Source organism: Pipistrellus kuhlii, unplaced genomic scaffold (assembly GCF_014108245.1).
Source record: "Pipistrellus kuhlii isolate mPipKuh1 unplaced genomic scaffold, mPipKuh1.p scaffold_m20_p_42, whole genome shotgun sequence".
Lineage (NCBI taxonomy): Eukaryota > Metazoa > Chordata > Mammalia > Chiroptera > Vespertilionidae > Pipistrellus > Pipistrellus kuhlii.
This window is the reverse complement of record NW_023425543.1, coordinates 1,319,438-1,333,208: the sequence shown is the minus strand read 5'-3', so window position 1 is coordinate 1,333,208 and position 13,771 is coordinate 1,319,438. Positions and strand designations below refer to the sequence as shown.

Sequence of the window (13,771 nt, the reverse complement as noted above, 5' to 3'; positions counted from 1 at the left end):
AAGCCAAGGAGCGAGGCCTCATGGGAAAACCCACCCGCTGGCACCTTGAGCTTGGACCCCTCGCCTCCCGAAATATTAATAGGAGAGCCAACCTCTGTGAAGCCGCCCCAGTCTGTGGCCTTTCGCTGTGTGAGCCCCAGAAAGCGAATACACTCTCCAGAACAGATATTTTTGGCTTCTCTGGACATCAGAAAGCTATCACACGACTTAGAAGTCCCCGGTCCCTCTGTCCCTGGGCCTAAAAAAATCTCTGCTTTGTGGGGTGAGAATGCTCATTTTTCCCCACCAGGACTCGGCTGCTCGGCCTGACATTCAAGGGAGGGTTTCTCACCTCCTGAGGAAGGAGAGGCATTGGCTGCACAGTCCCGAGGGAGTCCCACCTCCCCCACCCCCACACCAAGAGTCGTGCTTGGACGGACAGTCATGCATCCTAGCCTCACACAGGAAACGCCACTGGAAGATATGGAAGAAAAAAAAAACTGTAACATCACAAATGGCAGATTCGTGACTTCCCTGAGGGAATAAATAGCAGGGACAGATGGGCCCTGGAACAGGGAGGTTTCGTGTAAATCTTAATAAATAACATTTTGATAACTCAATGGATGTGATAGGAATAGCAAACCAGTCCCAGCAAGCCGAAACACTGTTTGCCCACCCTGACGATCCTCCCATCAGGAGGGGCCCGAGGTTACACAGATAAATTATTTCCCGGGGATTTACTAGTTCATTATCTCCTCTGAATTGTGTGTCCGGATCTCTTCTCAAAGCTGAACACCTTGCAACGGGGTGGCTTCCAGAGCAATACAGTGCATCTGAGGTGGGTGCAAAAGGGTAGGGAGTGGCATAGATTCCAACTGGAATGGAGCCCCACGTGGTTCAAGAGAGCTGATGTTCTTTTTTTTTTTTAATATATTTTATTGATTTTTTACAGAGAGGAAGGGAGAGAGATAGAGAGCTAGAAACATTGATGAGAGAGAGTCATCGATCAGCTGCCTCTTGCACACCTCCCACTGGGGATGTGCCCGCAACCAAGGTACATGCCCTTGACCGGAATCAAACCCGGGACCCTTCAGTCCACAGGCCGATGCTCTATCCACTGAGCCAAACCGGTTTCGGCAAGAGAGCTGATGTTCTGCTCTCATTTGCTTCTATGTTGTTGTTGTTAATTCTCACTGGAGGATATTTTTTTCCATTGATTTTTTTAGAGAGAGTGGAAGGGAGAGGAGAGACAGAAAGAGAAACATTGATGTGACAGAGAGACATCGATTGGTTGCCTCCCTCACCCACCCAGACCAGGGAGGGGGATCAACCTGCAACTCAGGAACATGCCCTTGACCAGAATCAAAACCTGGACCCTTCCGTCCACCTGCCAATGCTCTGACCACTGAGCCACACTGCCCTGGGCATCATTTGTTTCTGTTTTTAAGTCAACTCCTCTCTCTCTTGCATGCCCTGTTGGGTTCACCTGGCTGCTGAGTCCATCTTCAACAAGCCAAGAAAAGCATAAAACAGTGAAATTACAAGAGAATATAATGGACATGAAAGACATGAATAAGAACAGATTCTACCCAGGAGCCGTGAGTGACGCCAGAAGACAAATAAAAACAATAGAAATAGAAATCAAAATTGGAGGTTTACTCCGTCATTGGGTTTCCATCCTTGGCTACAGATTGCAAGCACCAGAGGTTTCTTTAACAAATCTCATTTCCCAGCCCCATCTCCATAGAGTTTTGGCTTTAAATACTCACTAATTGCACCAATAAATTTGGGTAATTCCAAACCCCCTTGGAAATGCAAGGTTTCGGATAAGTCTCAGTTTGTGTTATTATATTCGTTTACAACAACCAGAGCCAGGAGGGAAATTAGTCACTTGCTAAATGCAGGCAACACCAAGCGGCCCAGATTTCAGCGTGAGAACCAATGAATTCTCACCATAGCATGGTACTCGCATCTCAAATAATAATCCTCCGGTACCGCTTACCTCCTTTTCTCATCCACCTGAGCTACGTAATCCTACCCCAACAGCAAAGGGATTGTCAAATTAGGAAAAGGTGCAAGTTTTTTTTAAAGCTAGCTCTTACCCTTGAGAAAAGCATGTTCCCCCAGAAATGCCAACCCTTTGCTCATTGCCACGCTACACTGGGTGCCAGTGTTTAATGGATGTATTTTGGACCCCAATTTAGTCTGAAAAAGTGGACTAACTTGGCCAAACATCCTGCAGAGGATTCCATCTGCTGCCTGCCAGACAGAAGCTGGGGATTAAGGGTAAAAGCTGGAGCCCCAAGCGGATCATCCAGCATGCCATCCCCCCTCCCTTCATGGCCTCTCTATCATTTACCCTGAGAACATAGCTGGATAAGAGACACGTGGAACAGACCTGAACCTGCCCTGCAACATGAAGAAGAATATCCCCAGTTGGCTGTGAGATAAATAAAATCTATTGTGGAGCCACTGAGACATTTGGGGCTGCTTGTTAAGCAGCATTACGATGATGATGCAGTACTAGCTAACTAATACACTTGCTTGTGATATGCCCAACATTTTGTTGAACACTGAATAAGTCTCAACTTATTTATCTTAGCAACTGTCTCATATAGACCATGATGAATATTACCTTTGTTTCACAGATAAAGAAAAAGAGGTGCAGGACATTTAAGCATATCTGGTAAAGGAAGGAGAAAAGTTTCCACTCTAATATTCTGATTCCAGAGTCTACATTCTAACCATCATGGGACATAAAACAGAAGGAGGGAAAGGTGTAGCTCTGTGGTCTTCTAAGTCTGGACTGCACTCTGGTGCTAACCTTGGACTAAGGTCCTGATGGCACTTATGAGCCTTCTAACAGCACAAGTCTGAGCAGATGCCAAGGGCTGAGGCCATTTTTTCCAGCTCTGTCAGTGTGTGCAAAAGGAATGAGACAGGCCCTAGCTTGTTTGGCTCTGCAGACAGAATATCAGCCCATAGACTGAAGGGGTCCCGGGTTCAATTCCAGTCAAGGGCACGTACCTGTGTCTCTCTCGCATCGCTGTCTCTCTCCCTCCCTTCCTCCTTCTCTAAAAACCAATGGAAAAACACCCTCGGGTGAAGATCAACAACAATAACAAAAAGAATGAGACAGGCTTCCTTTCCAGCACGCATGACCCTTCTCTGAATCTGGAGCAGGGGGAGTCCCAGGGGGAATTCTACCCAAGGAACCAAGCCAGCCTTTGCCAAGCAGCAGCCAGCCATCCACCACTCTGCCCAGCCTTGCACAGCACATGTCCTTCTCTGCCTGTTTTTATTCTCTCTAAGCAAATATCTCTGGATTTTTTGCTTTTGAATATTATATTATTTCCCAGTTGCCAGCTGCTGGGATTATACAAATAGCCTGATAATAGCAAAGCAATATGCTGTCCGGTGTTCAAACACCAGCACACAAACAAAGAAGCCAAGGTTGCCAGGTTCCATTCACAGTCTGCAAAGGAAGGCCGCCCACGCGCTCCAGAGAGCAGAGCAGCAGGCAATTTAGTCCCAGGATGTCTCTCTCTCTCTCTCTCTCTCTCTCTCTCTCTCTCTCTCTCTCTCTCTCTCTCTCTCCACCTTCCAAGATGTTCTATGCACAGGGACAATGCAAAGTGATATTCTTTGGCAAATGAACTCGTCAGTGAGATCCAGCAACTGACGAGGTTGATATCTCTTTAACCGAAGTCGGTATCTCTGATGGGCAGCAATGGGGCTGACAGGCCTCCAAGGGAGACACAAGCTAGCAATTATGAGGCAAGGGTCACGTCTTCTTTACGGAGAGGAAGAGAGAGGGATCGAGTGTTAGAAACATCGATGAGAGAGAAACATCCATCAACTGCCTCCTGCACACCTCCTACTGGGGATGTGCCCTCAACCAAGGTACGTGCCCTTGACCGGAATCGAACCTGGAACCCTTCAGTCCGCAGGCTGACGCTCTATCCACTGAGGCACATCGGTCAGGGCAGGGTCATGTCTTCTTTAGTTACCACTCACTCCACTGCCTCCCACAGTGGGCGGTGAAGAAATATCTGCCGAGCCCAGCCTGCGTGGCTCAGGGGTCGAACCTAGACCCATAAACCAGGAGGTCACTGGTTTGATTCCCGGTCAGGCCCCACATGCCCAGATTGCAGTCTCCATACAGGGGAGCATGCAGGAGGCAGCTGATCGATGATGCTCTCTCATTGTGGATGTTTCTATCTCTCCCTCTCCTGTCCTCTCTGAAATCAATACAAATGTATTTTAAGAAAGGAACTATCTGCTGAGTAAATAGATGTAAAAGGGATTTAAGGAGGAGCAGGGACTCAATCTTTGAACTTCGCATATATTAATCCTTGAAACGGCAAGGTCAGGGCAAGCAAGGACAGGGTTATGAACACTGTAACCCCTTAGAAGTAAAAGGAAAGGTGGAGATACAGCCAGACTTTTCAAAGTCTTAGACATAGACAAAGCTAATGCGTTGTGATGTCATTTTAGTAAGGGAAACCAGCTCCATGTGGGGTGGACTCTGTCTGTGGGCAAACATGACCCCTTTGTTTGCTAAAAGTCCTCCGTTTTCCTTTAAGGAACTGCCCTTCCTTCACTCCAGATGGGACTCAGAGTTGGGATGACCTCAGGAACGGGCCAGGCACATTTCTCCCATTCCAGAATGTGAATCTTCACGCTGAGCACACAAATCCAGAAAACAAGTTGGGGGAACTCATCCCCTTTTGGGGGTGTTTCCGAACAGCCCATCTGTCAGCCAGGGAGCAGGCTGGCCTTTTCAGACAGACAGACTGAGACTCGCCCGAAGGCACATGGCACGAACGTCAGTCCTGGAGCATGCTCCCACTGAGGCAAACTCTTCCCCTCGAACCCTTCCCCAGAGACGAGCCCAGAGCAGAGAGCTCCAAGGAGGAAACGGGGGTTCTGATCACAGATCTGCCGCAGGAAATAAACTGCCTCCCCTCCACAGTATTAAGAGTCTGGGATTAAATAACAACAAAGGAGCCTGTGTGTTTGGATCAATAGAAATTGATTCCTGCAAGCCCTGGGCCTCGGCAACACAGAGCTCAGATTGTCCGACCCCGTGAGGCTTGGAGTTTAAAGCGGTTAATCCCCTCGCTGATGACTGGGACAAAGAGGATTAACCCGCAGACGAGAGCCATCGTCCAAATATAGAGCGATCCCAAGCACTTTAGAAACGTGAAGCACCCCTGCCTTCCCTGGCAAATTCTTGCTCTGTAACCCCTTTAGGTGAGCTGATCAAGGAACCCTCCAGCAGCCCAAGATCTCCACATTCCTCCCCCTTTCTCCCTCGCTAATGCAGGGTTAGAGCATTTCCCCTTTGACATATGCAGGTTTCTTTTCTTTTTTTTAAATATACTTTATTGATTTTTTTTACAGAGAGGGAGAGAGATAGGGAGAAACACTGATGAGAGTCATCTATCAGCTGCCTCTTGCAAGCCCCCTACTGGGGATGTGCCAGCAACCAAGGTACATGCCCCTGACCGGAATCGAACCTGGGACCCTTGAGTCCTCAGGCTGACGCTCTGTCTACTGAGCCAAACCGTTTTCGGCTGTGCTCCAAGTTTAATAAATAACTAACCACAGAGCACCTACTATGTGCCTGGAATTGTGTTAGACATCAGAGCTACAGGGGTAGACCAGCTCTCAGCCCTCAGGGAGCTCCTGTCCAGTAGGGAAGCACCTGAGGAGTGCCATGTTCGCTGCCAAGCACTCGACAACCAGTATCTCTTTGATAAATGCCCCTCCATAAGCCCCAAAAGTAGATCTGATTATGGCCATTTCACAGAGGAGGAAACTGAAGCCACTGGGGAAACCGATCCTGTGATGGGAGAAGGGGTAAAACCACCCATTGTGTGAGGAGTGAGAGGAGAATGTGGCTCAGCATCCCACCACTTCCACATTGCTTCTTTTACATATATATATATATATATATATATATATATATATATATATATATATACGATTTTCCACAGAGAGGAAGGGAAAGGGATAGAGAGCTAGAAATGTCTATGAGAGAGAAACATCGATTAGCTGCCTCCTGCACACTCCCTACTGGGGATATGCCTGCAACCAAGGTACATACCCTTGACCAGAATCGAACCTGGGACCTTTCAGTCCACAGACCTACGCTCTACCCACTGAGCCAAACCGGTTTCGGCCCACATTGCTTATAACCCTTTCTCATGCACCTCTTCACTGTTCCTCTTTTTTGGTTGTTGTTAATCCTCACCTGAAGATAGTTCTTTCCATTGATCTTTAGACAGAGTGGAAGGGAAGGGGAGAAACAGAGAGAGTGACATCAATGTGAGAGACACATCAGCTGATCGCCTCCCACACGTAACTGAGCCTACAACAGAGATATGTGCCCTTGAGCGGAATCGAACCCAGGACCCTTCAGTCTGCAGGCCGACACTCTATCCACTGAACCAAACCAGCCCAAGCTCATTGTTCCTCTTGAGTTTCTCTTCTATTACTTTAATTTTTAAGCTACTGCTCTTACACGAGTTTGCATTTGATTCATGGCCATGGGTAGGATGCATTCATCACTTACTATCTCTGGGGGAGGGGTGAGACTGAATCCCTTGCACTCTTCAGGGCCAAGGTCAGGAGTTTCTGACATTGCTGTGACCTCTCCCACCCCATCTCTGGGCCCAGCACTCTGTCCAGAGCAGGCTGTCCCACAAGGCCGTTTCCTCTCTCCCGAGCCTTTTGCATGCCAGCTGGGCTCCGTTCCTCAGTGCCATCTGCTGCCCCCAGGAGCGGGAGGGAGGCCACGGTCAGATTCTGTCCATGCCAGGAGAGCATGGCCATAGGCTAAATAAGAGCAGCCTTCACTGGGCCTGGGCTTGGGGAACCAGCAGGGGGAATCCCACAAGGCTTTTCAGAGGAAGCCGTTGAGGGGCCTAAAAGGGATTTCACACTCCTGTAAAAATTAGCCAACCTCCAGACCCAGACAACTGTGATTCAAGAAGGCTTAATACCCACACCTAAAAACGGAGGCCAGCCAAAACCAGTTTGGCTCAGTGGATAGAGCGTCAGCCTGTAGACTGAAGGGTCCCAGGTTCGATTCCAGGCAAGGGCATGTACCTTGGTTGCGAGCACATCCCCAGTGAGGGAGGTGCAGGAGGCAGTTGTTCGCTGTTTCTTTCTCATCGATGTTTCTAACTCTCTATGCCTTTCCCTTCCTCTCTGTAAAAACTCAATAAAATATATATTTTTTTAATAAATGGAGGCCAGTTTGCTATCTTTCTCATACTTCTTTCTGAGCTTCAATCATGTTTTTCCTTGATGGCCTACACACACAGAGGCAACCTCTTCCCCCCCACACACACACACACACACACACGCAAACAAAACTCACCACTCACACTCACCATATTCAGCCACACTATGGGGAGGAAATGGACAGAATCTCAAGTCTGAGGTTGAAATCATTCCAGTCCCCTCCCCCTCTTTTCGTAGAAGGTTATATTTGTCTACTTCTCCCTTTTTATAAACAGAAACACATTATTCAAGATGCTATAGATATGAGATTTTTCCCCCCTTCGCATAAAATTGGTTTAAATAAATGTCTCCCTTCCTCAAGATTTTCCCCTGATCCTGCTTGCTTTTAAATTAAGAGCAGTACAATAATAAACCAAGAACATCACACCCCTGAATTTCAGCCACCTCTCTCCAGAGGATTTTGTCTCCTTTTTTTTGAAAGCAGGAGCTATTTTTTGGTTTCCACTCTTTTCTCTTTCTTACTTGTCATCACACATTGCTTTCTGTGAGATACAAGCAATGGTGGCCTTCACATTTAAAGTCTGTTTTTAGACCGAGAGATCCACAGTGAGGCTCCCAGGAGACCTGGGAAAGAAAGGGAATAACGCCGAAACCGGTTTGGCTCAGTGGTAGTGCGTCGGTCTGCGGACTGAAAGGTCCCAGGTTCGATTCCGGTCAAGGGCATGTACATTGGTTGCGGGCACATCCCCGGTAGGGGGTGTGCAAGAGGCAGCTGGTCGATGTTTCTCTCTCATCAACGTTTCTAGCTCTCTATCTCTCTCCCTTCCTCTCTGTAAAAAATCAATAAAATATATTAAAAAAAAAAAAAAAAAAAAAAAAGAAAGAAAGAAAGAAAGACAGGGAATAACTTCAGGGAGTTACACTTCAAGATCCACTGAAGTGCCCTAACCAGTGTAGCTCAGTGGATAGAGCATCGGCCTGTAGACTAGAAGGGTCTTTCTCCCAGATATGCATTATATAAAATGCCTACCCCCCAACTTTACCCTGGTTCCCTACCCCAACTCAACCAGGCATTTGCCATCTTCCTTTCCCTCCTTGATGTTCTTTCATCACCTGACATTACACATTTGTGTGTTTACTTGCATATTATTTGGCTCCCCCAACTAAAATGAGTGCTTCATGAGGATGGATCATGTTATTTTTACCGCTGGATTCCCTGCCTATATATTTAGAAATATATATATATATATGTCTAAAGTAGGTCAACCATGAAAACACGGCGGCGGGGGTGGGGAATGAGTTGCAAGCATTGTCCATTCAAGCAAAGCCCAGGGAAACAAGGAGTCTTAGTCAAAGGAATATAATATTAAAGTCCCTATGGTAAAAGATTGCAAAAAAATGTCCTCTCTTCTTCCCCTTCTTGGATCTACGTTCTTTGTAACGTGATGATGTTGCTTCTCCCATCAAGAAGTGGAGTCTACTCCCTATTCCTTCACTCTGGGCTGGCCTTGTGACTGACTTTTGTCAACAGACAAGGATGAGATGGCAGCATGTCAGCCAAAATCTTGGGCCTCAAATGCAAGTGTCTGCTCTTTCTTGGACTCTGACCTTTCATATGTTGGGCTCACCTGTTGGAGAATGAGAGACCACATGGAGCAGAGTCAAGTCATCCCAACAAGGCTATCCTAACGCAATCAGTTCTTGGCCACCCCATCAGCAGGCCAAAATCACATGAGCATAGCCAGAGGAGATCAACGAAGCACAACCCAGATCCTCTGCTCAGCCAACCCATAGACATGTGAGAAAATATTAAATACTTGCTGTCTGAAGCCACTAACTTTTGGGGTAGTTTGTTCTGTCGTCCCAATAGCAAGATCACCCATAACATGTGTGATCAGTCCTTAAAGTGGGCATCTAAGCTCTTTGCTCTGATTACATGTTTACCAAGGAAACCTTCTTATGATGTAGTTCTCATGAAGCAAAGTCTGCAGGAAGGAGACACACCAGCCACGCCACACAGTGCCTAGGCCATTGCAAATCAATAAAATGGCATTGTCAATAGAATGGCAGCACTGTTATGTGACCCACAGAGACAGATCAGGTTTCTGAGGCTGCAACACTAAAAGCCAGATCTTTTTTTTTTTTTTTAATGTATTTTATTGATTGTTTACAGAGAAGAAGAGAGAGGGATAGAGAGTTAGAAGGATCGATGAGAGAGAAACACCGATCAGCGGCCTCCTGCATACCCCCTTCGAGGGATGTGCCTGCAGCCAACATACATGCCCTTGACCGGAATCGAACCTGGGACCCTTCAGTCTGCAGGCTAACGCTCTATCCACTGAGTCAGATCAGTCAGGGCTAAAAGCCAGATCTTGGATGGGGTAGATTCACAGAGGTAAATGTTACATTCTGAGGTGGCCTAGGGGACTAGACCTAACCCAGCCCGCCATCCTGGCCATGACCCAGCCCCACCACATCCTATGTCACAGAAACTTTTGACGGAGTTCTCAAATATCCGGCCCTATATCCATCCAGGAAATGCTCCGCAGTAGCCCTACATACGGCACAGGGATGCAGTATCTATTCTGTGGGTAGAGTTCTCAAATCCCAAAACCAGGCTCTTTGGAGGAACAAAGTCTCAAAGGGGCAGAGCAGCAAACTAATCCTCCTATTAAGCCTAGAAGCTCAAATAAACTCATCATATGATATTATATATATATGCATTCCGCGGTACACCCAAGGTCTATGCATTTCCAATTGATTCCAACACCTTCCCATAAGCATAGAGACTATTATTTCCCTCAAAGAAAAATGAATAACATCTAGCGAGGACAATAGCTGCAGGACTATTCAATAAAGGTGACCCTTCCTTTCACTGTGGGAGAGAAAGCACAAACATACCACAAAGAACCGAAATGCCCACAATGCTCTTTCTCAGACAGCTGCCTGACTCACTCCGGCATTTCCCCAGGGGTCTAGTCAAATGTCACTTATCAGCAAAGCCTTCCCTGACCAAGCTGCATAGGAATAACAATCCTCTGGCAGCACTCCCAATTCCTATCACCTTACTTTATGTCTCTCCATGACAATGCATCATCGGCTGATACACTATCTAGATACTTACTTGTCCAGTATCTTACATGCACACACAAGTTAAGCTCTTTGAGGGGCTTTATTTAGTTCAATTCTGCATTCCCCTTACATAGGGAAGTTACCTAAGACATAATAGGTACTCAATGAATGAACTGCCATTAAAAATTTTTTGTTGTTGTTGATTTCAGAGAGGCAGAGAGAGGGAGAGAGAGAAATATCAATGATGAGAGAGAATCACTGATCAGCTGCCTCCTGTGTGCCCCCCAATGGGGATCGAGCCCACAACCGGGTATGTGCCATGACAGGGAATGGAACTGTGACCTCCTGGTTCATAGGTCGACGGTCAACCACTGAGCCATGCTGGTTAGGCTGAACTGCCTTTTTTTTTTTTTTTTTTTTTTTAGCACCTGCTTGTGCCAAGCATTTTATATCTGACAATTATTTCACAATGAACAAATATTTCTATGTCCTTATTATAACAACCTATTGCTATCTCCATTTGACAGATCAGGAAAACCAAAGCTCAAAGAGAGCTAAGTAACTTTCCCAAGGCACTCGCCTCGGTCTGTCTGATCAGCAACAGCCCACACTTCCTGCCCTGTGCCAGCAGCCAGCGTTTCAAACACCTTATATGATGGTTTAAGTGACAAAACGCATGTGAGGCGCATCTCTGGCAAACACACATGACACGAGAGCTCTTCGTTCTATCGTTTTCATTGCTCTTGACCACCATGGCTTCTGCCCAGGATGAGACATCCGGGAGCCTGGATTTCCATCTCCCAGTGAAGACCCCTCGTGCTGGCGTTAGCTCCCCTTTATCCTGCCCACTCAGAGGCAACATCAGAGCGTTCCTTTTAAACTGGACTGGGACATGCAGATAAGTCAGGGACCCTGGCGGGGGGGTGGGGAGGAATCAGTTCACCTCCTCTGAGAGCTCCACAGAATTTTCCAGGATCCCTGCTTCAAAACCTTCCTGGACCTGAGAGTTAGGAAGAGAATCCACTTTAAAGATATACATAAAACAAAAAAACCACAGCCTGACCTGCATGGGGTGCCTTCCTCCTTTGGTGTCAGCCTGTATGTGTGTGTGTGTCTTCTGAGATCTGACCAGATGCCAGCTCTGCACTGACCTATTAAAGCCCTGCAATCCAGAGGCAGCGATGTTGACGGGTAACGGAATGATATGGGTCACAGACAGGCGAGGGACCCAGTCCCTGCTGACATCCATGCCCTGTCTCATTGACGAGAGCATCGTTTAAAAAAATAATAATAATAATCACAGTCCCGCTTCCTCTCTGCTTGCACCGCTCTCTTCCCACACTTGCATGCCTGAAGGTATCACACTCACTAATCCAGGTGGTTGCCCGCACAGGGTGTGAGCTGTAGGGGTTAGGGTTTGGACTGTGTTTATGTCACCTCTGCAAATCGCCCCCTTTCCCCCCACCCCAAGGACTAATCTGGCCTCTGACATAGGCCAGGAGTCCGGTGAGTATTTGCTGACTCAAGAGAAATGCAGAATGTGCCTGTCCTGTGTCTGCTGCATGGGCTGGAGCAAACAGGACCAAGCAGGCTCCTCTCGGGGAAACATAGAAGAGACCATTGCTGGCCAGAAGGATCCCTGGCAATGCCCAGATCACCCCCAACCACACACACCTCTCATCCCTATGGCCGCTCCCTCAAACCTCAAAGCCACCCACATGTACCTCCCCGACAGGCCTTTGAAAAAAATAAAAATAATAATAAATACATAAAAAAGAGCAGGCATTCTCCAGCGCCCCACCCTATCCCATTAGAGCCCAGGGTAGACCGTTAAGTTACCTGGAAGCAGCGAGCTTGCCTCTCTGATGTGCAGCGAGAGGTCTGTTTCAGCAGCCCGGCTGCTGGACAGCAGAGCAAGCTATGGAATACGGGTCTGCAGAAGGAACAGCAGTGCCTCCCTGGCTCCTCCCCGGCTAAACGCATTTCATTTGCTCACCCATCCCCTGCGGAACAAATCGTGTTCTCCTCCAGCTACAAAACAAACCCTCCGCGTCCCTAAGAAACCGCTCCCGCTCCCTCGGAGGGCGCCCTCCGCATGCAGCAATGCGCACGCACACACCCGAACCCGGAGCCGCTAGGTGTGTGCATGTGTTTTTTTTTGTTTTTTTTCCCCCTCTGTTCTCTTAACAACAAACCAACAGCAGCGACCAACAGCCATCCCCTGGGGATCGAATGCAAACTCAGAGCCGCTGGCTTAGGGAAACGGAGTTAGCACAAGTTGCAAAAACTAGGCGAGCTCGTAGTTCACACAGGGTGCTTACCCGGGCCCTTTGGGGATTGCCACCTTCCCAGAAGCGCGCAGCCTTGCGCAGGAGGGCAAGTCCTTGCTTTTTTCCAAGATCCTCCCTCTCCCTGTCTTTCATGCCCTTTAAGACCTACACTCAGAGGTACCAGCGTGTCTGTTTCAGCTGTTTCAGCTCCACCAGGCAAGCCTGGGATCCCCCAGTCCCCGCATCCCCTGCGGGTCTGGCGGAGCGAGCGGCGCCATCCCCTACCTGGATGGGAAAAATCCGCGGGCGGAAATCCACGAGCAGGCGATCGCCACCACCGGGTGCCCGAGGAGCAGCGTCCGCCCAGGCGATCGGGACCCAGGCAGGAAGGAGCCCGCGGATGTCACACCTGCAACACAGCGCCCACGCCGCCGCCGCCTCCGAGCCCGCCCCGCCCTGCGCAGCGCTGCAGCGCCCGCCGGCTCCGAGCCACCACCGGGAGGCGAGCGGGCGGGCGGGCGGCTCCTGGATCTCCTGGTCGGTGGGATCCGATGCTAACCCGCTTGCTTCCTTCCGGGCAGGAGCCTGAACCGTGTGCGCTGTGGGCAGGCAGCTCTCCGCTGCAAATCCCCTTCTGATTGCAGGCTGGGTGCTTGAGGAAGGGAGCCACCAGGGTGCCAGGGTGCCAGGCTTCCCGCATTGGCAGACCCATGGATGTTAGTTCAACTTCCTGTGGCTCGAGTTTCAGAGAATTCTCATCAGCAGTGGATGATGGTAGTCATCTCTCTTGGGTCTCCTCTCTCTCTCTCTCTCTCTCTCTCTCTCTTTAAATATATTTTATTGACTTTTTTACGGAGAGTAAGAGAGAAGGATAGATGCCGAAACCGGTGTGGCTCAGTGGATAGAGCGACAGCCTGCGGACTGAAAGGTCCCAGGTTTGATTCCAGTCAAGGGCATGTACCTTGGTTGCGGGCACATCCCCAGTAGGGGGAGTGCAGGAGGCAGCTGATTGATGATTCTCTCTCATCGATGTTTCTAACTCTCTATCCTCTCTGTAAAAAATCAATAAGATAGGCCGAAACCGGTTTGGCTCAATGGATAGAGTGTCAACCTGCAGACTGAAAGGTCCCGGGTTCGATTCTGGTCAAGGGCATGTACCTTGGTTGCGGGCACATCCCCAGTAGTGCGTGTGCAAG

At 48.6% G+C, this 13,771-nt stretch overlaps 1 protein-coding gene across 2 annotated transcripts in view; it reads right to left on the bottom strand.

Annotated features, from left to right (window-relative positions):
- The window catches only part of SV2B (synaptic vesicle glycoprotein 2B), a 39,003-nt gene extending 25,970 nt beyond the window's left edge, over positions 1–13,033 (bottom strand). The window contains exon 1 of one of the 2 annotated variants that reach the window (XM_036411850.2): positions 12,861–13,033. The gene's annotated coding sequence lies outside the window, so the exon portion shown is untranslated. Of the gene's footprint in view, positions 1–12,144; positions 12,272–12,860 lie in introns of those variants that run through there. The other variant, XM_045572017.1, reaches the window with a different exon arrangement.
- Positions 13,034–13,771: the final 738 nt, after the last annotated feature.